This window comes from Equus przewalskii, chromosome 10, assembly GCF_037783145.1.
Source record: "Equus przewalskii isolate Varuska chromosome 10, EquPr2, whole genome shotgun sequence".
NCBI lineage: Eukaryota > Metazoa > Chordata > Mammalia > Perissodactyla > Equidae > Equus > Equus przewalskii.
In genome coordinates, this window is record NC_091840.1 from 44,054,702 (window position 1) to 44,080,905 (window position 26,204).

Genomic DNA, 26,204 nt, shown 5'->3' on the forward strand with positions numbered 1-26,204 from the left:
CTTCCCTTCCCATTGACCCCCAGGCAGCCTCACGAAGGGGAGAATCTGCCTGGGGCAGAGCAGGAGCTGAGGGGAGGGTGCTGGTCGGGTGTTAACAAGATTAAACGGCTTCCAGCACCTTTCCTTCCTGTAGTGAGGGCTCACAGTCCGCCATGGGCAGGATGCTGCTTGGTCATAATTAGTAATAATAACAAAAATCATCTTAATGCTATTGCTACTGGCTTCTATGGAGTGCTTATTATAAGCCAGGCATGGTGCTAAGTGCTTTTGTTAACATACATTATCTTAGCCTCCCAACAATCCTATACAGAAGGCCCCACTATTATAATGCCCATTTTACAGACTGGAAACCGAGACTCAGAGAGTTGAGTAACTTGCCCCAAGTCAGAGGGCTGAGCTGTTGCTGGGCCAGGATTTCAAACCAGGTGGTGTGGCTCCTGTTAGAGCACCAAGCTCTTAACTCTGGGCTGTGCTTGCATGCTCGACTCAGCGGGCTCTCCCCCACCCCCCAGTACCAACAGCCCCACTGACCACCTGTGGGTCTGAGAGCCTGGCCTCTGCCCTTTGATACAAAAGTCAGTAAGATATTCAGATGGTTTCAACCGAGTGTGAAGAATAAAGAGAACCTGGCTGACACAGGGAAAACTTGGACAGGGGGAGGTCGGGAGGGGAGGGTCCCAGCACAGTGCCTGGTACCTAGTAGGTACAAGGAAATATTCGCTGAATGTTGAATCAATGGCACAATCCCTGACGTGAAGACGTTCATGAAATTCTGGAAGTTCCACACCAGTCTGATGAAATAAGCTCTATATTCAAATCCAGTCAACATATATTGATCATCTATTAAATACCAGGCCCGGTGCTATAGGCTTTCACATGCGTCAACAGCCACAAACACGTGTATTAAGTTAAGTCTACAGAGCTTCAATATTAAAATAGAAGGAAGTAAACCTTGCAGCCAAATAGAAATCTTCAGAATTCCCCACCCACCCCACCGCCACCCGGGGGGTGGCGGTGGGGTGGGGGGGGTGGGGGGTGGTTTGACAGTTGTCAAAGGTGTTGTTCTCAAAGTGTGGTTGCAGTGGCATTTTAAAACTTCTCCGACCCCACCCAGGTCTATCGAATTCAAAATTCAGTCTTAACAGCAAAGTGGTTCGAATGTTCAGAAAGATGTATCTTTGTTCCTCCAGAGCCCAGCTCAGTGGTTATTAAGTTTCAGCTTGCATAAGAATGACTGCTCCGGGTTACATACAGAATGCCTTGTATACTGCAATTTAAATCTTACTCAAGGATAATTTTGACTGCACACAATTTTCTTCTCTCATATTAACTTTAGAACATCACTACCCATATGTTGGATAAGAGGGGAAAATTCATCGCGATGACAACTGTGGGGCTCAAAAGGAACAAAATAGTCATAGAAAATCAGCAAGCGAAAAAAAATGAGATTGAACCCCTGCTTTCTCTGCTGCCCCCCTACCACGAACCCTCAAATTCAAATTAAAATGAGGTTAGCAAAAGCAAGGAAAATGCCCAAACAGCACAAGTTTCCCACTGCTGGGAGGAGGCCTACCCTCCCCTGCCATCACCCCAAACACTTCTGGCTTTTCCTTTCCGCGTTTCATACTGTTCCAGGCCGGCTCCCACGCCCTTACCCGCCCATGTCAGGAAATGGCTCACGGCCCCAAATTAATAATTCGCAGGCCACACTCTTTGACAAATCGCGGGTGCTCCCAGAGGGAAGCGCCCCCCGCCCCGCTTGGCCCCTTCCCGCGCATTCCGGGAATCCGAGGGGTGTCAGTGGGATCCCGGCTGCGATCGCGGGGGGCGCGGGGGGCGCGGGGACCGCGGGCCAGCTTCAAAGGCCCCCGCGGGCCGGCACTTCCGCGGCACCTGCGCCGCCGCCCGCCCCTCCCGCTGCGCTCCGCCCCCGCCCCCGCCCGGGAGCGCGCGGGGAGGAGGGGCCGCGGCCGTGATTTAGGGCCGGGCGGTGCCGCCGGCGGCGCGAAGGTGCCTATTAGCGCTCCGCCGGCCCGGATTTCAGAAATTCCTGCTCGTCCTCTGGCGGTTCCGGCGTCGCTCCCCCGAGGGAGGACCGAACGCCCGCCTTGGAGAGGAAGCCGGGGGCCGAGGCTTTGCGGAGACACCGGGCCCGTGCGGTCCTGAGAGCGCGAGCATCCCCCGAGAGCTGGCCTCCAGGAAGGCCGGCAGCCTCCCTTCTCTCTCAGGCCCAGACCCTCAGCAGCTGCACTTAGACACAGGCTTAGTGGAGGGAAGTTGGGAATCTGGAAGACGTGGGCTCCGTTTCAGGCTCTGCCCCTTCATTCATTCATTCATTCATTGGTTCAACAAAGATGTATTGACTGCCGACTGTTCTAGTTTCTGGTGAGGGTAGTGAATAAAACAGATAAAATCCTGTCCTCATGGAAGTCACATTCTGGTGAAGAGAGCAAATAACAAGGACAATAATAATTTATACAGTAATTACCATTAGAAGTATATTAGAAGGTGAAAAATGCTAGAGAAAAGATAACACCAGAAAACATATAAAGTGGAGAAAGTGCATATGGGGTAGGGGGGGAAGGGGTCAGGGAAAGCCCGCTTGAGAACGTGACATCTGAGTAAGAACTTGAATGAGACAAGGCATTGTGGCCACATTGGGGAAAAGCTTCCAGGCAGAGGGAACAGCATGTGCAAAGGCCCTGAGGCGGGAGGGTGTCTACAAGTTCCAGGAACAACAAGGTGGCCAGTGGGGCTGGGGCAGAGTAAAAGGTGAGCGCAAGTTGGTGACGTGATTGCTTAGGCTACTGCAATATCTGCAATATCTTCTACTTTTACTTGGCAAGAGATGGGAAGCCATTAAATATTTATTTCCTCTCCTCACTTCGTGGATCTTTAAAAACAAAAGAAAACCCATTAGCTTTCTCTTTCTCTGACTGCTGGATGAGCACTCCCGCCACCCCAACCCTCTCGAGGCAGCACCCATCTCTTTGTCTTAGGGTCCTTCCTCCCTCCCCAGGTATCCCTGCCTGTGCTCTGGGGTCGTGTCCTCTTCTCCCCTCTCCTGCCTCCATGCCATCTCTGCCTGGGACCTTGCCTCATCAGCGGCCCCTCCCTTGGTATTAAGGCTCTCTCTCTCCACTGGCTCCTTCCTCAGAAACACGAGTGTGCTCAGGCTGCTTTCTCCAACTTAGTCTTTCCCTACATCCTGGAGTCAAATCCTCTCCCCTTCCTTTCATCTCCTGCCTCAATCCTCACCCCTCATAAAGCAAGCCTGCCTCTCCCCCCCCCCCCAGCCCCCAGTCTATTGAGACCCTCTTCTCTTTCATCCATCCCCATGATCTCAGCATGCCTTTCCTGGTCAGGTAAGTCATGCATTTATTGTGCACCTACTGTTTGCCAGGTCTTGGGTTAGGTACTGAAGAAACAATGATGAACAAAACCCACCTGGTTCCTGTGCTCGTGGAGCTTGCCATCTAGTGAGGGAGGCCACCTCGTCAACAGATTCTTTCAACGGCGTGGGACAAAAGAACGTGCAAGGTCTGGCAGTGGTGCAGAGGATGGAGTGTGCATTTCTCTGAGGGGTCAGGAAATCTTTGATAGAGGAAGCGATGCCTGAACTGGGTTGCAAAGGATGAATAGGAGTTTACCAAACAGACAAGGGGTGGAAGGGCATTGAAGATGGAGGGAACAGCATGTGCCAAGGTCTGGAAGTATAAGCCACCATAGTATGATGAGGAAAATATAGTAAGTTGACTTTACCAAGCCACGATATGTGAGACCAGGGAGTGATGGGAGATGAGGCTGGGGATCACAGGGCATCATGCCAAAAGGCTTGGGTTTTGTCCTTAGGTGACTGGGTCCCACAAGAGGGTGTTAAGCTGAGGAGTGGCACAGTCCTATTTGGATCACAGCTGGAGGTCCTTTGAACGGCGTGGAGGACGGCTCTAAGACAAGCCCCGGTTAGGAGGCTGCTGCAAGGGTCCAGGTGAGAGGGGGGCCTGAGCTATGCGGTGGTCAAGGGAGAGTGGGGCCGGAGTCAACAGCTGTTTGGAAAGTAGAATTGGCACCTGGGGGAGACCAAGTGGATGGAGCACATGACGAAAAGGGAAGTCTTATCATCTCCACATCCTCCTGCAAGGACCCGAGGCCTGAGATTCCTGAGCAGCCCCTAGTGATGGGCTCCCTGAACTGGGGTCCAAGTATGCACGTGGGAGAATGCCAGGAAGGGCGGAGAGCTGAGGGTGTGAGGGGCCCCTCTCCCTGGGGGGCTGGGGCACCTGGGGCATGAGGGGCTTGTGGTGACAGGTTTTTGTTGTGACCGTTGTTTGCTTTGCAGCATTTGAACAGTCTCCCTCTCTGGGGGAGGGGCGCTCCTGGGGGCTCTGGGGGGAGATTCCCGGCAGTAGGACAGACAGGAGTCTGGGTGCTCAACTCCTTCACTTGAGTGTGGAGCCGGCGTCTGCTCTGCCACTCCCAGGGCCAACGGCCTCCAGTGTCCTGTGAGGGCCTCCACAGGAGGATGCTGGTTAGACTGTGGGTCCAGCCACTCAGTTTCCTGTAATTCCTATGAGTTTCCCAAACTTGATCCCAGCCTTTCTTCCCCGTGATCTTGTGCGCCACCTCCCGGCAGTCGATAACTTCCTCTTCCGTGTAAGCGAACCAAGTTGGATTTTGTTACTTACAACCAGAAACTCTGACAACACAGGGCAGAGAGTAGGTAACCATCCTGTTTCTCCTCTCTTACTCCCAAGCCAATCCCTGTACCTGCCATTTGCCAGCTTTGAGACCTGGGCCAGGTGACTTACCCTCTCTGAGTCCCGGTTTCCTCATCTATAAGATGGATTGGTGACTACCTCTAACCAGGTTGTGAGAATTAGACACCATGCACAGAAACCCCTTGGTGCAGTCCTGGCACGTAGTGGGCACTTATTAATAGTTAATTATTATTATTTTCCTCTTTCTGGCAGACTCCCTCAGCACCTGGGGGTTCTTCCTTCCAGGCTCATGCAGACATGCAGCCCCCTCCCCTTCCCCGCCTCCCAGCGCACAGCCCTCCATCAAGCAGCTCCTGACAGCTGGTTCCTTGTTCATCTACAGCCAGAATATTTCTGCGTAGGCCCTTCACCTACTCTCCCCTCTGCTGTGCCTATAACGCTGAACAGCAGGGGTGGTTGGTTGGTTGGGCTCTGGAATGAGACCAGCATTGATTAGCTGTATAGCCTTGGGCAAGATGCCTAGTTAATCTCTCTGAGTCTGTGTCCTTGTCTGTAAAATGGGGATGTGCAACAGTCCTGCCTCATCAGATTTCTTGGGAGGATTAATAAGTAGATCAGAGCATGTGACGCTCTCAGCCCAGGGCCCGGCTCCTCTCAGGTGCTCTGTGAATACTGTCCTTCTCGTCTCCTGCTGCTGCTCTGTTCCCTTCCCCGGCCAGCCTGGCCACCGCAGCTGTAAATCATCCAGGAACCAAGAGCATCCTCCTCCCACCCACCTCAGTACCAAACTCCTCATCACCTCCTCCCACTAATGACCTGGTGATTGGCTTCTCATTAGAGCGATGACAAAGAGGCCTCTGTGGTCCTAGCCGGTCTGGTAGATCTGCCCCAGGGTCAACGCAGGGTAAAGCAGGAATTCTGGGGCCTGGGGCCTGGCTCCTGTAGATGGAGGGCTGTCTCCCTGTCTCCTGGCAGAGGCAGCCCTGCTATTGTGGGGAGGGGAATCAGGGCTCCCACCCAGTGCCCAGGAGGCTGAGAGCCTTGTGTGGTCTCAAGGAACCATCTCTGCCCTCCTGGGGTTCAGTTTTCTCATCTGTCAAGTGGGAATAAGAAATGATAATACCCACCTCGGAGAGTTGGTGCAAGGATAAAATTAGGTAAGTCAAATGTAAATTTCTAGCACTTTCTAGATGTCATAAATGGTAGCCATTTTTATTGTTGTTGTTACTGCTTTCATTATTATAGGAGTTTTAAATTATTATTATTGGAATCCAGGTGCCAGTTTTTGCAACTCCATTGGTGAATAGTTTATTCTGTCTTGAACGATGTGTAATGCTGCCTCTCTGTAATGCCACCTCCAGCTATCTCCGTTTAATGCCTGTCTGATCTGACGATCCCTTGGCCTCCTTGTTGATTTTCAGAATTGTCTCAGGCCTTCTTGGCCCTTTATACTTCCATGGGGATTTTAGAATCCTTTTGTTTAGTTTAATCATCCCTGGGATTATTCTCCTGTGATTCTTTCATACCTCATCTAGGTATGTTTCTTTCTCAAGGTGGCTTCTCCTCATGGTGGCAAAATGGCTGCAGGAGTTCTAGGAGTCACATGCATACTCCATAATGTACAAAAGGGGAAGAGAACCTCCAAGTAGGCTGCTCTTGAAATCCTGACCCATAGGAACTGTGAAATAACAAATGCTCATAGTTGTTTAAGCCAATAACTTTTGAGGTCATTTGGTATACAGCAACGGATAATGAATACAGGCGTTACACCATTTCCCAGCCTTTCCTGCCGTTGGCTGAGTTCTCCCGTGAAGATGAGCAGAACTGATGTGTGCCACTTCCAGGCCTGCCCGTAATAACTTCCCACATGCAGCCTCCCTTCCCTTCCCCTTCCGCTTCCTCCTGGCTTGAAGATCTAGCGCAGCCATGGGAACCACAAGCTAAAAAAGGCAGAGCCGAAAGAGAGAGGCAGCCTGGGCCCTCCATCACGCCTGGAGGCGAGGGGCCCAGGAAAACTGCTTGACCAGGAACACCCAACTGAAGGATGACACGAGCGAGACATAAACATCTATGGTTAAGCCCCGGAGATTTGTAGCTTTATCTACTATAGCATCCAACGTCACTCTAACTGATACACTGTCATACAGGGCTTCACAGACAAGTTTTCTATACAATGTTTAAAGTTGTTCATATATTTACTAATTTCTTTGCTTTGCATTACCTCCTGCATCTCAGACATTCCAAGGGGGATCATGTTTTTTCTGCCTGAATTATGTTCTTTAGAATTTTCTCTAGTGACAGACTGTTCTCACCTTTCGTTCTCCCATACAAGTGTGGGTTATTTTTCTTAAATCTCTTTGAAGATATGATGCTGTCTTCTTATTTTCATTGTTGTTGAGATGTCGGCTTCAGAGTAACTGTTGCTCCTTTGAAGATAATTTTTTTTTCAGATCGGTTTTGAAACCTCTTGTTTTTGGTTTTTGATATTTCACTATGACGCATTTAAGTGTGTGGGGGGTTTTTGGTTTTTTTTTTTTTTTTAGGAAGATTAGCCCTGAGCTAACATCTGCTGCCAATCCTCCTCTTTTTGCTGAGGAAGACTGGCCCTGAGCTAACATCCGTGCCCATCTTCCTCTACTTTTTTTATATGTGGGACGCCTACCACAGCATGGTGTGCCAAGCGGTGCCATGTCTGCACCCGGGATCCGAACCAGTGAACCCCGGGCCGCCTAAATGGAATGTGCACACTTAACCGCTGCACCACCGGGCTGGCCCCTAAGTGTGTGGGTTTTAAAAGAATTTATCTTCTAGAATTTGTTGGGCTTCTCGAATTCGTGGTTTGTTATGTCTTCTCAAAGCGGTAAGATTCCTCACCTTCATCTTTTCAAATATTGCTTCTGTTGCACATTTTTCCTCGTCTATGATTCTCCAGTCACACATAGGATAGAATTTCTCACTGTCTCCTTCACATCTGTTCTCCTTACTGGTGCTTTAGTCTACAGAGTATTTTGAAAAGTGTTTCCATAAGCTTCAGTTTATGCTTTTTCTCTCCCAAATCCCCCTGGTACATAGTTGTATATTTTAGTTGTGGGTCCTTCTAGTCGTGCCATGTGGGACGCCACCTCAGCATGGCCTGATGAGTGGTACCATGTCTGCGCCCAGGATCCCAACAGGCGCAACCCTGGGCCCTGAAATGGAGCGTGCCAACTTAACCACTCAGCCACGGAGCCGACCCCTAAGCTTCAGTTTAATTTGATCCTCCTAACTCCTTGTGAGGGAGCAGGGCAGAAGTGCCTATCTTGCCAGTAAGGAGGACTGAAACTCAGCAAGGCGAAGGCATTTGCCCAGGGTCACACAGCTCATGGATGGAGCAGGAAGACAGTGAGACACGTGGTAGCAAAGATACAGTATAACCTGGTCAAAAACCTTTAAGCTTCGGGACAGATAGCCAGAGGTACGAGTGAGTCCTGGACCCACTATTCACTAGCCTGGTGACCTTGGACAAGTCATTTGCTTCGTGCTTGAATTTCTCCATCTGCAAAATGGGAACCATAAGGACTAACTTGCAGGGCTGTTTGGAGAAGTTCTTGAGATAAAATATGCAAGATTCCTGGCACCACATAGGCACTCAATAGATATTTGATGAATGAATTAATAAAGTGTTTACCCCGCCTTGGTGCACAGTCTCTCAATGTTAGCTATTGCTGTTACTATATTTTATTTATATGTACATACATTACAGTTTATTGCTATCAAGAATTTGGGAGCCCCTCAGGTCTCCTGCACGCCGCCCCCCCCCAACACCCACTCCCCCTGCCCCTCCCCCGCCGCCGACCCGGACGCGGCCCGCCCCGCAGTAAATCAGGGCCCGGAGCCGGGCCTGTAATCTACGCGCCGCGGTGGGCGGGTCTGGGGCGTCCCCGCCTCCCTGTCCCAGGGGCTTCCTGCGCCCCCGCCCTCTGCAGAGGGGGAGCGAGGGCGCAGGGAGCTGGGGGGTCCCCACGGCCGGCTGATTTATCGCCCTGTGTGTGAAGGAGATTTACGAGCTAAGACCCGGAGCCCCGCCGGTGTCGGGGGGCGCGGGGAGCGGGGCGCCCAGGGGCGGGGAGGCCGGCGGTCACCTGCGTGGACCCTGCGCACGTCGGGCCACGAGTCCGGCTGGCGGGAGAGGCTGGGGGCTTGCAGACCCCCAGGTCTGGGCGCCTCCCTCACCCTGTCTCCGAGGGCCGGGCTCTGAGCTTGGGTTCCACGAGCTCGCTGATTCTTCACGGCATCCTGGAGGGTTTTCCTATCTGTCGCCTGTTTTTCAGATGAGAAAGTGAAGTCCCCAAGACTCGAGTTTGCCCGGGCTCCAAAGCTTCGGGGGCAGGGCACCTACCTGGGGTGGGTCAGGGAGAGGGGAAGGAGCGGCGTTCTCCAGGCGCTGCAGAGGTCTCCTCCAGCTTGAGGACAGCCCTTAGCTTATGCCCATTTCGTGGATGTGGAAACAGAGGGTTTAGCAGCTCGCGGGAGGTCGGGTACCTGGATTAGTTTTCGTTGTGGGGTTGGGGGAGGACCGACGGGAGCGCGACTGAGTTCACCGTCTTCACAGGGATTCAAGGGGGCTTCAGTGAGGAAGGGGGCTTGGACCTCAGGGGCCTGTCAGCACATGAGGAGGCCACCCAGGCAGGTGTAACCAGGTCTCCCTCTCTTGGGAATATTCCTGACAGCCAGTGGTGACATTCCAGCCACTCCTCTGGTGGGATGTGAGGCCTGTCCTCATACTGGCCCCCCCACACCCCCACTGTGGTGTGTTTCAGCTCCTGAGAGTATTGGGGCTCCCCTCAATACTTAGGCTGGAAGGAATAAGTGTAACCCTTACCTCAGGGTCACCAGGACTTGGAAGAAAGACCTTTCAATGGATTTTGAGCCAGACAGACTCAGGCTCAAATCCTGAGTCTGTCTGTGATCAGCTGGGTAACTGTAGGTAAGTTGCCTAACCTCTCTGAGCCTTGGATTCCTCATTTAAAAAATTAGGATAATAAAATCCTCCTCATTGGGTGGTGCGAAGGTTAAATAAGGTAAAATATGGAATGCATTTAAAGCAACAACTGGCCTCCTAGCACAAAGGAGCTGTCTAGCAAATATTTCCTCCCAGGGTGCGGGGCTGGCATTTTGTTTGCTTGCTTTTGTTAGAGTGAGCTATATAGTCTGTGTCAGAAGGACTCGGGGGCGGGCCCAGTGGCAGCGGTTAAGTTTGCACGTTCTGCTTTGGTGCATTGGGGTTCACCGGTTCAGATCCCAGTGCGGACATGGCACCGCTTGGCAAGCCATGCTGTGGCAGGCGTCCCACATAGAAAGTAGAGGAAGATGGGCACGATGTTAGCTCAGGGCCAGTCTTCCTCAGCGAAAAGAGGAGGATTGGCAGATGGTAGCTCAGGGCTAATCTTCTTCCCAAAAAAAAAAAGAGAAGGACTCAGGATGGAATTGCATAGACTCCAAGAATCTTGAGACAGAAAGAGATGGTCTTATTCCAGGATTCTGAACCTCGGCTAACTCCAGGTGGGGGCAGGGGAGATTCCACTGAATCCTTCTGAATCCGTCATCAGGATTTATGAACATCTGCTATGGGTCAGGCACTGTTCTAGTCTATATGGCAGTAAACAAAACACACAACAAACCTGTCCTCATGGAGCTTACACTCTAGTGGGTGGAGACAGACAAATAAATACAATATATATTGTGTATCTAAAAATGGTTGTCAGGGGAATCCATAATCCAAAAAAGGTTAAGAATCACTAATCTAGTCCAATCCCCCAAGAGGGGAACCCAAAATCATAGGACCAGCCAGGACTTGAATCAGAATCTCCCACTCCTCAGTATCCCTCTGTCCACTGCACCATTTTGCCCAAAGAGCAGTTGAGGAGCTGGCCGGTGGCGCAGCAGTGAAGTGCCCATGTTCCACTTCGGTGGCCCAGGGTTCGCCGGTTCGGATGCTGGGTGCGGACATGGCACCGCTTGGCAAGCCATGCATTGGTAGGCGTCCCACATATAAAGTAGAGGAAGATGGGCATGGATGTTAGCTCAGGGCCAGTCTTCCTCAGCAAAAAAGAGGAGGATTGACAGCCGATGTTAGCTCAGGGCTAATCTTCCAAGAACAAAAAACAAAAAAAAAGAGCAGCTGACCTGAGACCCACCAGGTGCCATGTGTCCTGTGGGTTCATGTTTTTGTTGGTGGGTTTTATCACAGAGCCAACCCTCCAGGGCTCACCTACACCCCCACCTCATCCTGGCACTTCATTCTTAGCAAGGCCCCACCCTCTCTATCCACAAAGAAAGCAGAAGGTAATCCTCTGCTCTGGTCTCCCTTCCCACATTGTGACACTTCTGTGGCCACACTCTTCTTTGCTTTTATGTCAGAAGATGAGGCAGCCATCTGTCTGCTCAGGACCAGCCCTTCAGCCTCCTGGACAAACTCACTCCATCAGTTATTCCTCCTCTGTCTTGAATCAGCATCTCTCCCCTGGTTCCTTCCCCTTGGCCCATAAATATGGTGCTATTTCAGTTATCTGTTGCTGAGTGACAAACCACTCCACCTGGGGGCTTGAAACACCAGTGTATTATTTCTCATGATTCTGTGGGTCGATTTGGCAGTTCTTCTGTGATGTCAGGCAGGGTCACTGACATGACTTCACTCACCTGGGAGCTTCTCTGAAGCTGGAATGCCCAGGAAGGGCTCTCTTGCCTTCTCCAGGGCCTCTCCACACTGGGCATCTCCCTGGCAGGAGAACTTGGGCTTCCTTACAGCATGGCTTCCCGGTTCTAAGAGGAAGCAAAAGGAAACGGCCAGTTCTCTTAAGGACCGAGCTTGGAAGACCCGGAACACCACTTCTGCCTACTCTCTTGGTCAAAGCAAGTGTCGAGGCCACTGCAGGTTCAGAGGGAGGGAAAATAGACTCCGTTTCTTGATAGATGGAACAAAATGTGTGTCCGCAGATCAGAGGAATCGTTTGCAGCAGAATTTGGAGACTATCTACCAGAAATGTTCAAGTGTCCAGTCCTGAATATAAGAAAACCTTGCCTTGACCCTGCTTCACCCCAGAAATCCCCTCCCTGCCTCACTCCCCCCTCGTTTATGCATCCCATAATCATCTGGATCAGCCTCTCTCCACTCTCCTGAAACGCCCCTCATCAATGACCTCCTAACTGGCTGCCACAATGTCCACCTTCAGTTCTCACCATGCCTGCCCTACTCATGGCCTCTGAAGCTGCTGACCGCCCCCTCTTCCTGGAAACGGTGCTCCTGCTTCCTGTGTGCTCCTCTCTTTTGAGTCTCGTCCCACTCCTCTTCCGTCTCCTGTGTTAGCGCCCCTTCTTCCACCAACCCCTGAAATGTCAAATCTCTATTTCCAGCTGAAGCTCTCTCCTGAGTTTCAGACCCATATTCCTAACTTCTGGATGACTGTTCTGTGGACATCTCAACCCAAATTAAAACCCTTCTCCTTGGCTCCCCGTCATGTTGGTATGAATGAACAAAACCATTGTTTACCTGGTTGCTCCAGACAAAAACCCAGGAACCTTTCTACACGCCTCCCACTCTCATTGCCCACCACCCTCCCATATGCCCCCAACCTGATGGTCCACCAAGCTTGTCACCTTTCCATCCTGGTTCGCTCTCCAGTGTGTCCCGCCCCCCTTCACCCTCATGGCTGTTGCTCTGTTCAGGTCTGATGGTAGAAGAGTCCCCACACTGCTCTCACTGGTCTTCTTGCCTCAGTTTCTCTACCTGTCATCTCTCCTTGTTCCACACCAATCTCCACCCCGCTCCCCATGTTACCTCTCCCAAAGAAGTCTGGCGGCTCATGACAACAGTGCTGAGCACAGCGTTTCACAAAGTTTGCTCTGTGGATGTTAACAAGAACCACCACAAAAGTTCTCCAGACAAATACATTTGGAAAATGATGGGTTTGAACAAAACCAGGCAGGTTTCTTTGCCACCTGCCTCCTAGGATTCTCCAATGTGCTGGTACGCACAGACCCAGAGATAGTCTGCAGCTTTGCCAAGCTCACTGACACAGGAGCCTTTGCTCCCAGAGCATCTCCCAGGACAAGCATCCCAGCGCACACGCCTATTGAATAATTTCCAACCGGTTGAAGCCTAAGAGGAACGCAGTTTCGCTCGATAGGAATGATCTTTGGGTAACCTCCTTAACCTCTGTGAGGCTCTGTTTATTGTCTGCAAAAAAGGGGTGATAACAACCCCCACCACAGAGGCGGGTGTGAGGATTAAGTGAGGCAGCACTTGGAAGATCACGACACACAGTAGGTACTCAGTGATGGCGGTCGTGTACTCCGCCAGCGATTCCTTGAGGGAGGCAAGCACAAGAAACTAGCTCTCAGAAGCATCATTGGATTCTTCCTCCTCAAAGGAGTTCCTTTGGGCTATTTCAAAGAATTTCTCATCCTTCAAACACGGCTAACTCAGAAAAAAAACTGTTTACTCCTAGAATCAAAGACTTTGCAACTTTGGAAAGAGAAAACTAGGGGATCTAGGCGAGGGGTGTGGAGAGGCGGCAGAAAAGTTGAGTGGTGTCTTGGCGCCCTCTGCTGGTCAAGACGTGGAACTCCAAGGAGACAGGCAACCTAGGCTTCCTGGCCTGGGGACCCTGCTCTTGGGGGGGGCTGCCCGCAGCGCAAATCCGTGACCTGAGAGGAAATTGCTCTTTTCTGCCCCTGAGCAGCTAGCTCCCTCCTGCACTGCTCTCAGGGACTCTCCAGATTGTCACCACTTGCAACCCACAGTTTTTCCATCGGCCTTCTCTCAGCAGGTAGCCACCTTTACCTCCTGCGTCAGGGAGGAAAAACTGAGGCCCCCAGAGGTGACTCCTCAACTTCCGGCCTGGACCCCAAAATAGGACTGCACGCATCCGCGCCTCCTTTCCTCCCGCTGTCGGAAGCGAACCCTCCTGCTGGGCTGGGGAGGCCCTCTCCCATCTCTTACAAAACCCAGACGTTGCTCTACACCTGTTCCCTGTCTCTCCAGTAATTTTTTTCTTTTACTTTTTTTTAGTAGACTATTTTTAAAAAGTATTTTAGAGTTACAGAAAAATTGAGAGGATGGTACAGAGAGTTCCCATGTACTCTGCACCCAGTTTCTCTTACTATTAACATCTTACATGGCCATGGCACATGTGTTACAATTAATGAACTGATATTGATACATTATTATCATTAACTAAAGTCCATAGTTTATTCAGATTTCCTTAGTTTTTGCCTAATGTCCTTTTTCTGTTCCAGAATCCCATCCAGGATAACACATCACATTTATTTGGAATTTCAAATTATTTGGAATTCTACATTGGAAATTTGTCTTTTCTCCCCCATTTAATTATTCAATCATTTATTTATGTCATTATGGACTTGTGGATATTTATCTAATACGAATTTAATGTAATTTGGGGTTATAATCTAATACTATATTTATTTTATTGCTAAAATGGTTCTCCCTCCAATATTTTTAACTTCTTTTTCTTCTTTGGTGTCGGACACATAGTAATATTATCAAGGCTTGCTCAAAGATGTTTATTGCAGCATTGTTTTCAATAGCAAATATTGGAAATAACCTAAATGTCCATCGATTGGGGAACGATTAAATGATTTTGGTATACCCACTGCATGGAGTACTGTGTAGCTCTCTCCTCACTCCCCACTGCTTTCTTTCCAGGAAATAGCTCTTCATGTACTTGCATGGAAAAATGTAGTGATTAAGACTACAGGCTCTGGAGACCAGCTGAGTTCAAGTTTTGGTGCTAGGGCCTTGGGGAGTTACTTACCCTCTCTGAGCCTCTGTTTCTGTATCCATAAATGGTGATTACAAGAGGATCTGTTTCATAGGATTGTTGTGAGAATCAAATAATGCACATAAAGTGCCCAGAACTGTGCCTGGCACATGGTAAGCTTCAATAAATATTAATTATTAGTAGTATTATTATGGAAAGATCTCTAAGACATTGCATTGAATGAAAAAGGCAAGTTGCAAAAAATACAGTGTAGCACCATATGTAACCCATATGTATGACATAATACACAATAATATGTAACACCAAATGTATGCAAAATGTGAGACGTCATCAAGCATTTTCCCTGTGGGGGAAAAAGACCTCCCTCCACCCTGTGTCTGCCACCATGCTCCTAGAAGGAAGTTTCTACTTATGCCTCTTTATCCCAGGGACTCTATTACTGTGGGACAGTAATAGCAATAAAAATAGCTAACATTCGTTACTCTTGGCTCTTACCATGAGCTGGACCCTGTGCTAAGCTCTTTTCATGGATTCTTTCCATTTATTTCTCCCGATAAACCTATGCAGTAGGTGCTACCATTACCTCCACGTACAGATGGGGAAGGTGCGGCTTACAGAGGTTAAGTTTAGAGCTAGCCAGCAAGCATGGAGCAAGGACGCAAACCCAGGCAGTTAGACCTTCCACAGTCCTTTACCCAGACTCACCAATTTATAGCATTTTGTCCCATTTACATCATTATTCATTTGCTTTATCTATATATGTGTATATATATATATATATATATATATATATATATATATATATATGTATGTATATGTTTTTTCGCCTGAACAATTTGTAAGTTGCAGACATCACGGTCCTTTATCCCTAAAGACTTCAGTGTGTATTTCCTGTGAATAGAGACATTCTCTTGTATAACCCCAGCACAACTGTCAAAATAATCAATGCTATTATCTAACCCACAGTCCACATTCAAATTTCATCACTTGCTCCACTAATGTCTGTTATAGCTATCTATATGTATTTATATACATTGCTTATATGGTTATATATATAAACGAACCTTTTCCTAAAAACAGAAAAATGTCCCCCACGTGCATGAATTTGAGCCAAGTGGATATTCTCAAGGGTGGACAAACTGCCTCAGAGTCTGGGAGGTGAGGGAAAGTCAAAGAGGTCTTGACTGGCTGGTGAAACGCGGCAAGTCAGGGGGGACGCGTGATGGGGAGGCAGCCTTCATTCCTCCTCTCCTTCCCACGGCTGGATGGCCCAGGGCCATGTGGGCTCCCACTCTCATGCCTGTAGCTGTTCCAACGTGAAGGGGCCACAGAGCTGGCGAGAGAGCTGTGGGCAGGTCCCAGGAAGGAAACGCTGCTCCAAGCTGCCACCTCCACCCACAGAGGAGCTGGCTGGTGTGATTTAGATTTCTGATGGTTTTCTTGGCATCCATCCCACCAAAATGATCTTAACTTTCTGCTGGGGAGTCACTGCTCATTCATTCTCAGCGCACTGGGTGGGATCAGCTTAAACCCAGCAGGGCATCTGATCCTGTTGGCTACAGTACATGGTTTGGGTGTGGGTGGCTGCCAATCAAAACCAATAAGATGCCAAGAGATGTTTGCTGGAACCTCCAGAAATACAAACCCTCCATCTTCCTTGGTGGAAATTGAATAGACTCTTGCCTGCTGGAGAGGCATGAGCACGGCTCATGCCCTGGGAGATGGCTATTTCCATCTGGCCACCATGAGCGGAGAGCAGGCCTGAGAATGGAGCTAGTACCAAAGAAGGGGAGCCAGGAAGTATAGTAAGAGAAAAACCAGGTTCCTGAACATATTATTTGAGGACTAGATCAAACCATACCTGAAGCTCTACCCCTACACTGTTCAGTTACATAAGCCGAAAGAGTCTCTTTATTATTGAAGCAGTGCATTTAGTCGTAGAGGTTGTTCGCAATGTAAAACGTCCTAATGAAGACAGATGGTCCAGTTCCATTGGATTCTATTTAATCAGGCTTTGCATGAGGTGCTGGGGAGACACAAAGATAAGCAAGATGGGCTCCTGTCCTTAAAGAGCCCCTTTTCAGTCTGAAGGAGAGGAAGAGAGATGAGAAGGACACCTTGAACTTAACCTCTGCCTCACATGAAATGCAAATATCCCTAAGAGGAGATCATACGAATCCTATAATCAGTTAATAGACTCACCCTCAGCGGCCCAGCCATGAACGCCCATCTCCCATCATTGCTGGACACACTTCAACACCAAGAACTGATAGCTGATAGTTTTGCTCTAAGGATTTGGAACTCAGTAAGTCCAAGTGCCCATTAATGAAATACGTAGCAGACTTTGAAAATGCAAATCCCACATCATTAAATGTGGTTTGCCAGACTTTGCCTTTGATTTTAAAAAACAAGCCTCCAATTTTGCCCCTAACAGCTGCCAAGTTTGACCTTGCTAAACAGCAAAATCAAGAGCATCCACTCACAGCTGCAATCCGCCTCGATGAGATAGAGGCGGTTAGGTTAAGACTGTCATTACAGATTATAACCCAGCTCGGTCTTTTAAAAGATCAAGTATTGGGGCCGGCCCTGTGGCTGAGTGGTTAAGTTCGCGCGCTCTGCTTCAGCGGCCCAGGGTTTCGCTGGTTCGGACCCTGGGCGCAGACATGGCACCGCTCGTCAGGCCATGCTGAGGCAGCGTCCCACATAACACAACCAGAGGCACTCACAACTAGAATATACAGCCGTGTACTGGGGGCTTTGGGGAGAAGAAAGAGGAGGAGGAGGAAGAGGAGGAGAAGAAGAAAAGATTGGCAACAGATGTTAGCTCAGGTGCCAATCTTATTTAAAATAAAAAAGAAAGAAAGAAAATCTTCAATTAAAAAAAAGACATCAAATGTTAAGAAAAATTTCAGCTCTACGGGACCCAGCTGTTTGTCTCCTGGAAACAGCCTAAAGCATGAAGAGATGCGACACAAAATGAATGCCATCAAGTGCCCTTCGGCAGCACAGACGCTAAAATTGGAACGACGCAGGGAAAATTAGCATGGCCCCTGGGCAAGAAAGATACACAAATTCATGAAGCGTCCCGCATTTTTCAGGTACACTCATCACGCACAAAAAATGATAACTACGTGAGGAGATAAGTTAACTAGCTTGCCTGTAGTCATGTCACTGTGCATATGTATATCAAATCATGTTGTACACCTTAAATGTATACCATTTTTATTTAAAATATACAAACAAATTAAAAAATAAAAGGAAAAAGACATCACCATAAAAACAAACAAAATGCCATCGAGCTACCCTTCCTCTCACTTGAGGACACAAAATAATGTAAAACAGTTGCCGGAACCCCTAGGCATTACAAAGTTTTGCTCTTGTTCCTGTTTCTGATGAATTCATAACAGTGAAAATGGATATTTTGCTCTTTTTTTTTTTTTTTCTTTCTTAAGGCAACCCGTTCCCTGGGATCAAATAAGAATCTGATTAGGAAAATAGGAGAGACCCAAGGAGGTGCCTTGTATCAGTCGGGTCCTCCAGAGAGAGAACCAATAGGAAATCTAGATAAATAGAGAGGCACAGATATAAAGAGATGTATTATGAGGAACTGGCTCATGTGATGACGGACGCTAAGTTCCACAATCTCTCATCTGCAAGCTGGGGACCCAGGAAAGCCAGTGGTGCAATTCAGTCTGAATCCGAAGGCCTAAGAACCAGGGAAGCCGATGATGTAGGGGCAGAAGACCAGCTCCATAGTCAGGGAGAGAGAAAGACTTCAACCTTCCCTCTGCCTTTTTGTTCTACTCAGGCCCTCGATGGGTTGGGTGATGCCCACCCACATTGGGGAGGGCCATCTGCTGGACTCAGTCCACTGATTCAAATGCTAACCTCCTCCAGAAGCACCCTCACAGACACACCCAGAATGTTTAACCAGATATCTGTGCATCCCTTGACCCAGTTAAGTTGACACATCACCTGCCTGGTAAGGGAAGGGCTGGTGGAAGTTGGGAAAGGAGAGTGAACAGACGGGCCGGGAATTTGGCGGGAAGAAGTCACAGCAGATATCCTTGTCATGTCCCTCAATCATGTCACCTTTGGCACAGATGCCAGAGGTTACTCTACCCTGCCCTGCATTCTAGAATGTGGGATCCATTGAAAGCTATTTAGTAACCACTGGCCTGCCTGAGAGTCCTTCAGCCCTTTGTATTGCAATATCGCTGAGTGATTTACAAAACTACCATTACTTACGGGAGCTGGGTCTTCATAATAAGAAAAAACCACATGGTTGGAAAAGTCACGTGCCAGCACATGGAGGCTACAGAGCTGAAGAAGAGACGAACCCTGCGCTTGAGGATCTTAGAGACGACAGACCCAAAAACAGATCGTTCAGATATAATGTTGCTTTTCATTTTGTTATGGGTTGAATTGTGTCCCCCTAGAAAGATATGTTGGAGTCCTAACTCCGATACCTCAGAATGTGACCTTATTTGGAAATAGGGTCTTTACAAAGGTAATCAAGTCAAAATGAAGCCATTAAGATGGTCCCTAATCCTATATGACTGGTGTCCTTATAAAAAGGGGAAATTTGGACACAGTTTCTTCAGTCCCACTGCCGGGGTTTGAGTCTCCTTCCCATGGCTGTGTGACCCATGGCAAGTTGATCAACTTGCTTAAGCCTCTGTTTTCTCATTTCTAAAGTGGGGTTGCTAATAGTATCTATGTTGTAAGACTGCTGAAAGATTCAACCTACATCCAGTTACTTGTCATTTCCATGAAGCAGCCTTCCATTGTCCCAGCGTGCATCTTACATTCATACCTCCAGAGAAAATCTGCTGGGGTGACATTGTACCATCCTGTATGGAGCATCCCTATTGGACAGACTCTCACAGGCCCGTATCACCAGTGACTGGTCATGCTTACGTCCAGCCTATCCATTGCCACTTTGGGCTTGGGTCTCCATCCCAGGACTGACCCAATGGCAGCAGAAGAATAATCTAGTCACATGATACCAGGTGAAGCAAGAGCACGGTGCCCCCCGCCTCCCAAAGTAACCACTTTCCTCAGAGGAGGACTCTGGGTGTAGCAGGCACTCAAAACTGGTTGGCCTGTGCAGTACCATTGGTTAAGAAAGGAAAAGAACCCAGGAAGAGCCTGAAAGAAAATGAAGGAACAAGGGATAACAAATCTATTATTATTGTTTTAGGCTTGTTGGGAGCATTGATTGAATCCATCCACAGAGAGTACTCAGCAAAGTGCTGGGCACATTGAGAGCGCTCAATATATGGTAGCATTGAGGGTGATGATGATGATGACGATGTTGAAGCTGATGGCTGTTATCAGGTCTATTTGAGGTTGAAGAACAGGTACAGAATAACGGGGAGAGGGAGATAAAAACCCTAAGGTTTCAAAGCAAGAGCAGTTCCTGGGGATGTAACAGGCCAGGCTGAGGTCCTGGAGGCGAGAGTGTGACACTGGTACACCCAGCAGCTCCTTCCTCCCTGAGTCTGCAGACAGATTCAGAGTGCCTAAGCTTTGTACTCTCCTGGGGTCTCACCCAGTGCCCACTCTTCCTACCTTGGCTCCCTGGGGAGACTTTGCCATCCCTGATGACTTGTTCGAGGTAGTTGATTCTCTCTTCATCCCAGGACTCCAGGAAGGGGCCAGTATTTGAGGCCCTCCTGCCACGGAGAATTCGCGCTCTTGCAGAGCGGCCGGGTGGCACACACAGGTGACCAGCGTGAGCTTGGGCTGCGGGGGAGGTTCCAGAACATGAGGCTATTTTTAGCCTGGCACAGATGCCCAATTCCCAGCTAAGGGAGAGGGCATGGTAGGTGGGAAGCAATCTTGCTTTCATCGTTGATTATTTTATTAACCACTTAGGACGCTGCCTGCAGTGAACATCACCTGGTTTCCTTGCTTCCTTTTCACGTTCCTTCCTGCTTATGACTTCAGAAACAGCATGCTCCCCCAGGGCCCACATAGGGGTCAGGGAGAAAATGAAATTGACCAAGTGACAATGAATGAGGGCAAGGCAGGGATAAATGTCCCATTCTGCCCCGTCAGCAGCGGGAGTGGGTCCAAAAAGACACTTAGCCTCACAAATTGCTCACTTATCCTCCCTGTAGTGAGTTTGCTCCAAATGGTTTGGAAAACCATTGCGGCTAATGACAGGCGGCAGGCCCGTGGCTGGAAGCCGGCCAGGATGGGCCCAGCAGGAGTCTGAATTGCGCCTGGATTCATTATCTTTATCTAGTCCAACATTTTACGGGTGGGTTTTTTGTTTGATTTCAAAGTGAGATGGTTAGGTCATTATTTGTTAAATTATAGCTTTTAATTAGAGGATCTATTGAAATGAAAAGCCTGACAGAGGTTTGCATGCCTCTAAGTTTTTGTTTGGAATTTATAATTATCGCTGTTTGGAAAAGATTAGTTTGGGGGCGTTAAAGTCTTTCTTTTAAGAAAATCCTCAAATTATATGCTGTTGGGGGAGGGGGTGAAGGGAGAAGCCAGTAAGCTAGATATAGACGTTACAAGTCATGTTATCTGTATTATTATCCATGCCCAGTGTCCTTGTATTTGCAGAAAAAGAGAGGCATGGATGTTCTATAATAATTTATATGCTTTTTCCCAGGGTAAGCCCAGACGGGAAACGAGGCCCCAACGAAGTAGTGAGCTGGCCAGCAGAGTGGGTAGCCAAGGCGCTGGCTCAGATGGAGTTTTGTTTACCACTTCCCCATTCCTGTTCTCCCGGAAGGTAGGGAAGGGGGGCAGCCTTGGTAGATTTTTCCCCTTGGGGACTTGGTTTCTGGCTTTGAGAGGAACGAGGAACGTACCTCGTTCCGTGTTCCGACTGGTGCTGAGCTGGCTTCCCCCGCCTGCCTTAGCCCACGCTCCGCTGCTGCAGAACGGCCTCTGGTCCAGCAGGGGGCGCGCCGCCGCCGGATTGAGAGCCGTCGCCTCCTTCCCTCGGGAAAGCGCGCCCCCGCCCTCGGCGCGAGCCGTGGGCTTTTCTTCGCGTCTCCCTGTTGGTTTTCCTTCTCTGATAAGAGCAAGGATGCAGATGACGTTCTCTGCGCGTTGGGTCTTGGGCTTTGAGCGGCTGTCAAGGTGGGCGCCCCGCTTTTCTTCATCTTTCGGCACACACCGTGGGGGGCGGGGGCCAGCGAGAGGCCCCCCGGATTTGAGCCATGTGGCCCCAGCCTCTTGCTGTGTGCTCTGCAGGTCCCACCGACAGCGAGAGGAAAGCCTCTGTAGAGCGCGCGCCGGGCGAGCCCGCGGCCACCGTCCCCTCCTCCGACCTCCTCTGGCGCTTCCACGCCTCGTGCCCCTGGACCACAATCCCCATTAGGACGGAGACCAGGGTTGTCGTCTGATGTATTAGGGACCCCCAGCACAGGGCCTGACGCATACACAATAAATACTCAGTGAATGGATAAATAAATTCATGTAAACCGTTGTTTTAATGATATAATTCTTTCTTTCAGGTCCTGAGCATGTATGCTGTGCCAGGCACTGGGGAATCAGAGATTAAAAATATAACCCCTGTCCTTAAAGAGATTACAGTCTGGAGGTGGAGACAGACGTGAATCTGGGCAACTGGAATTTCTAGCTACCCCTGGTTAGTGGCCAACTAACTTCATTTAGCCAGCAAAAATCACAGCAGTCACCTAGTAGGGGTACACTGGCTGACCCACAATATCCTTCTGAAATTAAACCACTTCTATCTTGGCGGTGAACTTGACTCCTACCCTTTCCCCGGGTTGTGGGGACAGGGCGGGTTTCCAGTTAGATGCCCTCAGCCTCCTATCTCTTTGAAGTCCCAAATTGCCCTCTACATCCCATACTTCCTATGAAACCAGGCCACTTCGCAAAGGTCACTTTTGACCCGTTGGCTGTGCATGAAGGTCTCTCTCACTGATTTTTCCCTCAGAAGGAGAGATGAGAAAACAGCTCATTAATAAATAGCACTTTGTCTTAAAGGAGTTTCGGGCTTTTGCTGCTATTGGGATTTTGCTTGTTTGTTTCCATTTTGCTGTAGAGTGTGGATTTGATGCTCCGCCTCCCCATCTTGCTTTCATCTTTATTCTTAATGATCACATTTACTCCACTTACAGGAGTAATCAAAGTAATGAAACCCTTTCCCTGTAGGGGAGAGCAACACAGATAGGAGGCCCTGGAATAGGAATTGATTTTTGATGAGCAAATGTCAGATTTTATAGGAGATTAGCTTTGGGGATTGGAGGGAGCGTTATCATTATGGCCTGAAGCAACTAGATGCATCTCTAGAGCTCTGATGGCTGAGAAAGTCAGAATAAATGTTTGGGAAGTGGTTCAGTGCACATATTTTGGTCTCTGAAAAAGGTTAGAGCGTGAAATGAGTAAAGGAAAAGACAAAGCTTTTCGTTCTTGCAACAACAGACAACAAAAATTTAATCTTTATCCTTTTGTGGTACTGAAAATTTCCTAGAATTAAAAAAAGAAATTTTAATCATACAATTGCTCCAGCTCCAGCTGTGTGCACTCATGTGAATCAAATACTGTCTGTCATTTAGATACACTTCTCCCCTCCATAGCCCCCAGCAAGGGTCCCGATGATTACAAAGAGAACCACTACACGATGTGGTTTCACAGGGGAATTCTTCCAAACCTTTAAAGAGGAGATAATCCCAGGGCAGTTTAAACTGTTACATACTATAGAAAAAGAAGGAAAATTTCCAAAATCTTTTGAAAATGTGAGTACAAGACACACCAAAACAGTAAAGACTTCACTAAATATATAAATATAGATATATCTCACTAATTGATATTAATGGAAGAAGTCCAAATGCAATATTAGTAAATAGACTATAGCATATTAAAGTTAATATATCATGACCATATGGAGTTTATTGCAGGAATTCAAGGATGGTTCAACATAACCCAGAACTTCCTCTTTAGTGGTAGTGGACTGGGTAACTTAGAAAAATCCTCTCCATGAAGAAAAATTACGAAGCTGGACAAAGGATAACAAACATATTTTTTAAGGCACCAAAGAGTTAATAAGCTAGGGATCAATTACTGGTTGAGATCCAGGAGAGTCTGGGAATACAGATTAGTCAGTGAAGCACTTGGGGCCACTCTTTCCAGAAACATTTGCTGAGAGTCTAAGACATACTTTGGCAGTCCCACAGGGATGAGGGACAAAATGTGGAACCCACCTTGGTAGGGACTCTGGTAAATCACTCCATCCCACAGTATTTAATTCAGATAGAATCTAAAACCAATGGAGGAATTGACTGATTTCTCAATAAGTATGTATTATCGGAACAACTGGGTAGTCACTGGAAAAACAAAATTGGATCCATACTTCACACTGCAAATGAGGATAAATTCCAACTGGATCAAAGTTTGAAATGGAAAAAAAAAATGAAACCATGAAAGTAATAGAAGATATGAGAGGATTCTCTTATAACTCCAGAGGGAGTAAGGCCTTTCTCCTTACATCACAAAATCCAAAAGCCACTAAAAAGAAATTGATAAATTTGGCTACATAAAAAATTCTGCAAGGCAAATAACATAAACAAAGTCAAAAGACGAGTGACAAACTTGGAAAAATATTTTCAACTCATAGCAGAGGCAAAGTTGACAAGAAAAAGATTAATAACACAAGAGGAAAATGGGCAAAAGATATAAACAGATGATCCACAGAAAAGAAAAACGGCTCTTATTATGAAAAGATGCTCAACCCCAGTCATAAGATAAATGCAAATTAAAGCCATATTGAGGTATAATTTTTCACCCTTTGTACTAGTAAAAATCCAAAAATTTGATATCATACTATGTAGGCCAGGCTATAAGAAATCAAACATTCTCATGCATTCTTGGTAGGAAGGTAAATTGACACCTGTATTGAGGGCAATTTGTCAATATTTATCAAAATTACAAATATATACACCCTCTGATCCAGTAATTCCATTCCCAGGATTTTTTCCTATAGATTTTTTTTTTTTTAAGATTTTATTTTTTCCTTTTTCTCCCCAAAGCCCCCCGGTACATAGTTGTATATTCTTTGTTGTGGGTCCTTCTAGTTGTGCCATGTGGGACGCTGCCTCAGCGTGGTCTGATGAGCAGTGCCATGTCCGTGCCCAGGATTCGAACCAACGAAACACTGGGCCGCCTGCAGCAGAGCGCGTGAACTTAACCACTCAGCCACGGGGCCAGCCCCTCCTATAGATATTTTTATACATGTTCAAAATAACATTCATACCAGGTTATCTATTATAATTATGTAATGGCAAGAGATTGGAAACAGCTGGGGGCTGGCCCTGTTGCCGAGTGGTTAAGTTCCCACGCTCCGCTGCAGGCGGCCCAGTGTTTCGTTGGTTTGAATCCTGGGTGTGGACATGGCACTGCTCATCAGACCACGCTGAGGCAGCGTCCCACATGCCACAACCAGAATGACCCACAACGAAGAATATACAACTGTGTACTGGAGGGCTTTGGGGAGAAAAAGGAAAAAAATAAAATCTTAAAAAAAAAAAAGATTGGAAACAGCTAAATGTTCAACAGTAAAGGATTGGTTAAATAAATTATAATGTCTTCGTATGTTGCAATATTATACAGCTGTAAAAAGAGAGTAAGGAATCTCCTTATGTATTTTACGGAAAGATCAACAAGATTCATTTTAACCAAAAAAGGCAAGGTACAGAACAATTTGCTACATTTGGATAAAAAAAGGAGAGGGGAAAATAACATATATCCATAGTAGCTTGTATATACAGAAGAGTTTTCTAGAAGGATAAACAAGAAACTACTAAAACAGAAGTCACCTGTTGGGGCACACAGGAATGGAACAGATGGGGAAAGGGGTGGGAGGGAGACTTTTTCTACATTTTTTTTTTTGTGTTTGAACAATATGGATGTCTTATTCATTACACCTCTGGGGTGTAGCCTTGAGTGTCATGGCCAACTCTCCCAACCCACTATCAGAGGAGCAGATGGACCATATTTCCCAGAAACCAGAAGAGGTGGCCCTGAGCCAGACTCTTCTGGCCAAAGCCATTGACTTCTCATCACCAGCTGGGCTTAGGATGGGGCCGAGGTGGTTTGTAGACAGAATGAGCCTAACCGGCCCCTTCTTAGAATTTGCCCCTAATTTTAATCTAGATTATTTTTTATTGTGGTAAAATAAACATAATATAAAATTTACCATTTTAACGATTTTTAAGTGTATAATTCAATGGCATTAAGTACAGTCACAGTGTTGTGCAACCATCACCACCATCCATCTCCAGAACTTTTTCATCATTCCAAACAGAAACTCTACCCATTAAACAATAATTTCCCGTTCCTCCCTCTCCCCAGTAGAAGAGCCCCCTATTCTACTTTCTGTCTCTATGAATTTGCCTGTTCTAGATACCTCATATGAGTGGAATCACACACTATTTGTCCTTTTGTGTCTGGCTTATTTCATTTAGCATAATTGTTGGAAGGTTCATCCACGTTGTAGCAGGTACTGGAATTTCATTCTTTTTTGCGCCTGAATAATATTCATTGTATGGATATACCACATTTTATTTATTCATTCATCTGTTGATGGATATTCGGGCTGTCTCCACTTTTTTGGCTCTTGTGGATGATGCTGCTATGAACATTGGTGTCCACATATCCGTTTGAGTCCCTGCTTTCAGTTCTTTTGGGAACATATTCCTGGGGGTGGAATTGTTCT

At 47.8% G+C, this 26,204-nt stretch overlaps 1 long non-coding RNA gene and 1 other non-coding gene across 3 annotated transcripts; one reads left to right on the forward strand and one right to left on the reverse strand.

The window, feature by feature from the left end:
* Window positions 1-626: 626 nt before the first annotated feature.
* Window positions 627-20,343, reverse strand: LOC139073946 (uncharacterized). Of its 2 annotated transcripts, none has more exons than XR_011523154.1 (3): window positions 20,072-20,341; window positions 11,397-11,519; window positions 627-2,437 (listed from the first exon to the last, which is right to left on the reverse strand). It is a non-coding gene; the product is annotated as an uncharacterized lncRNA (long non-coding RNA). The 2 variants fall into 2 exon arrangements; XR_011523155.1 differs by lacking the exon at window positions 627-2,437 and adding an exon at window positions 5,182-7,144 and having other exon boundaries at window positions 20,072-20,343.
* On the forward strand, window positions 17,488-17,592 carry LOC139074244 (U6 spliceosomal RNA). Its single transcript, XR_011523780.1, has one exon. It is a non-coding gene; the product is annotated as a U6 spliceosomal RNA (small nuclear RNA).
* Window positions 20,344-26,204: the final 5,861 nt, after the last annotated feature.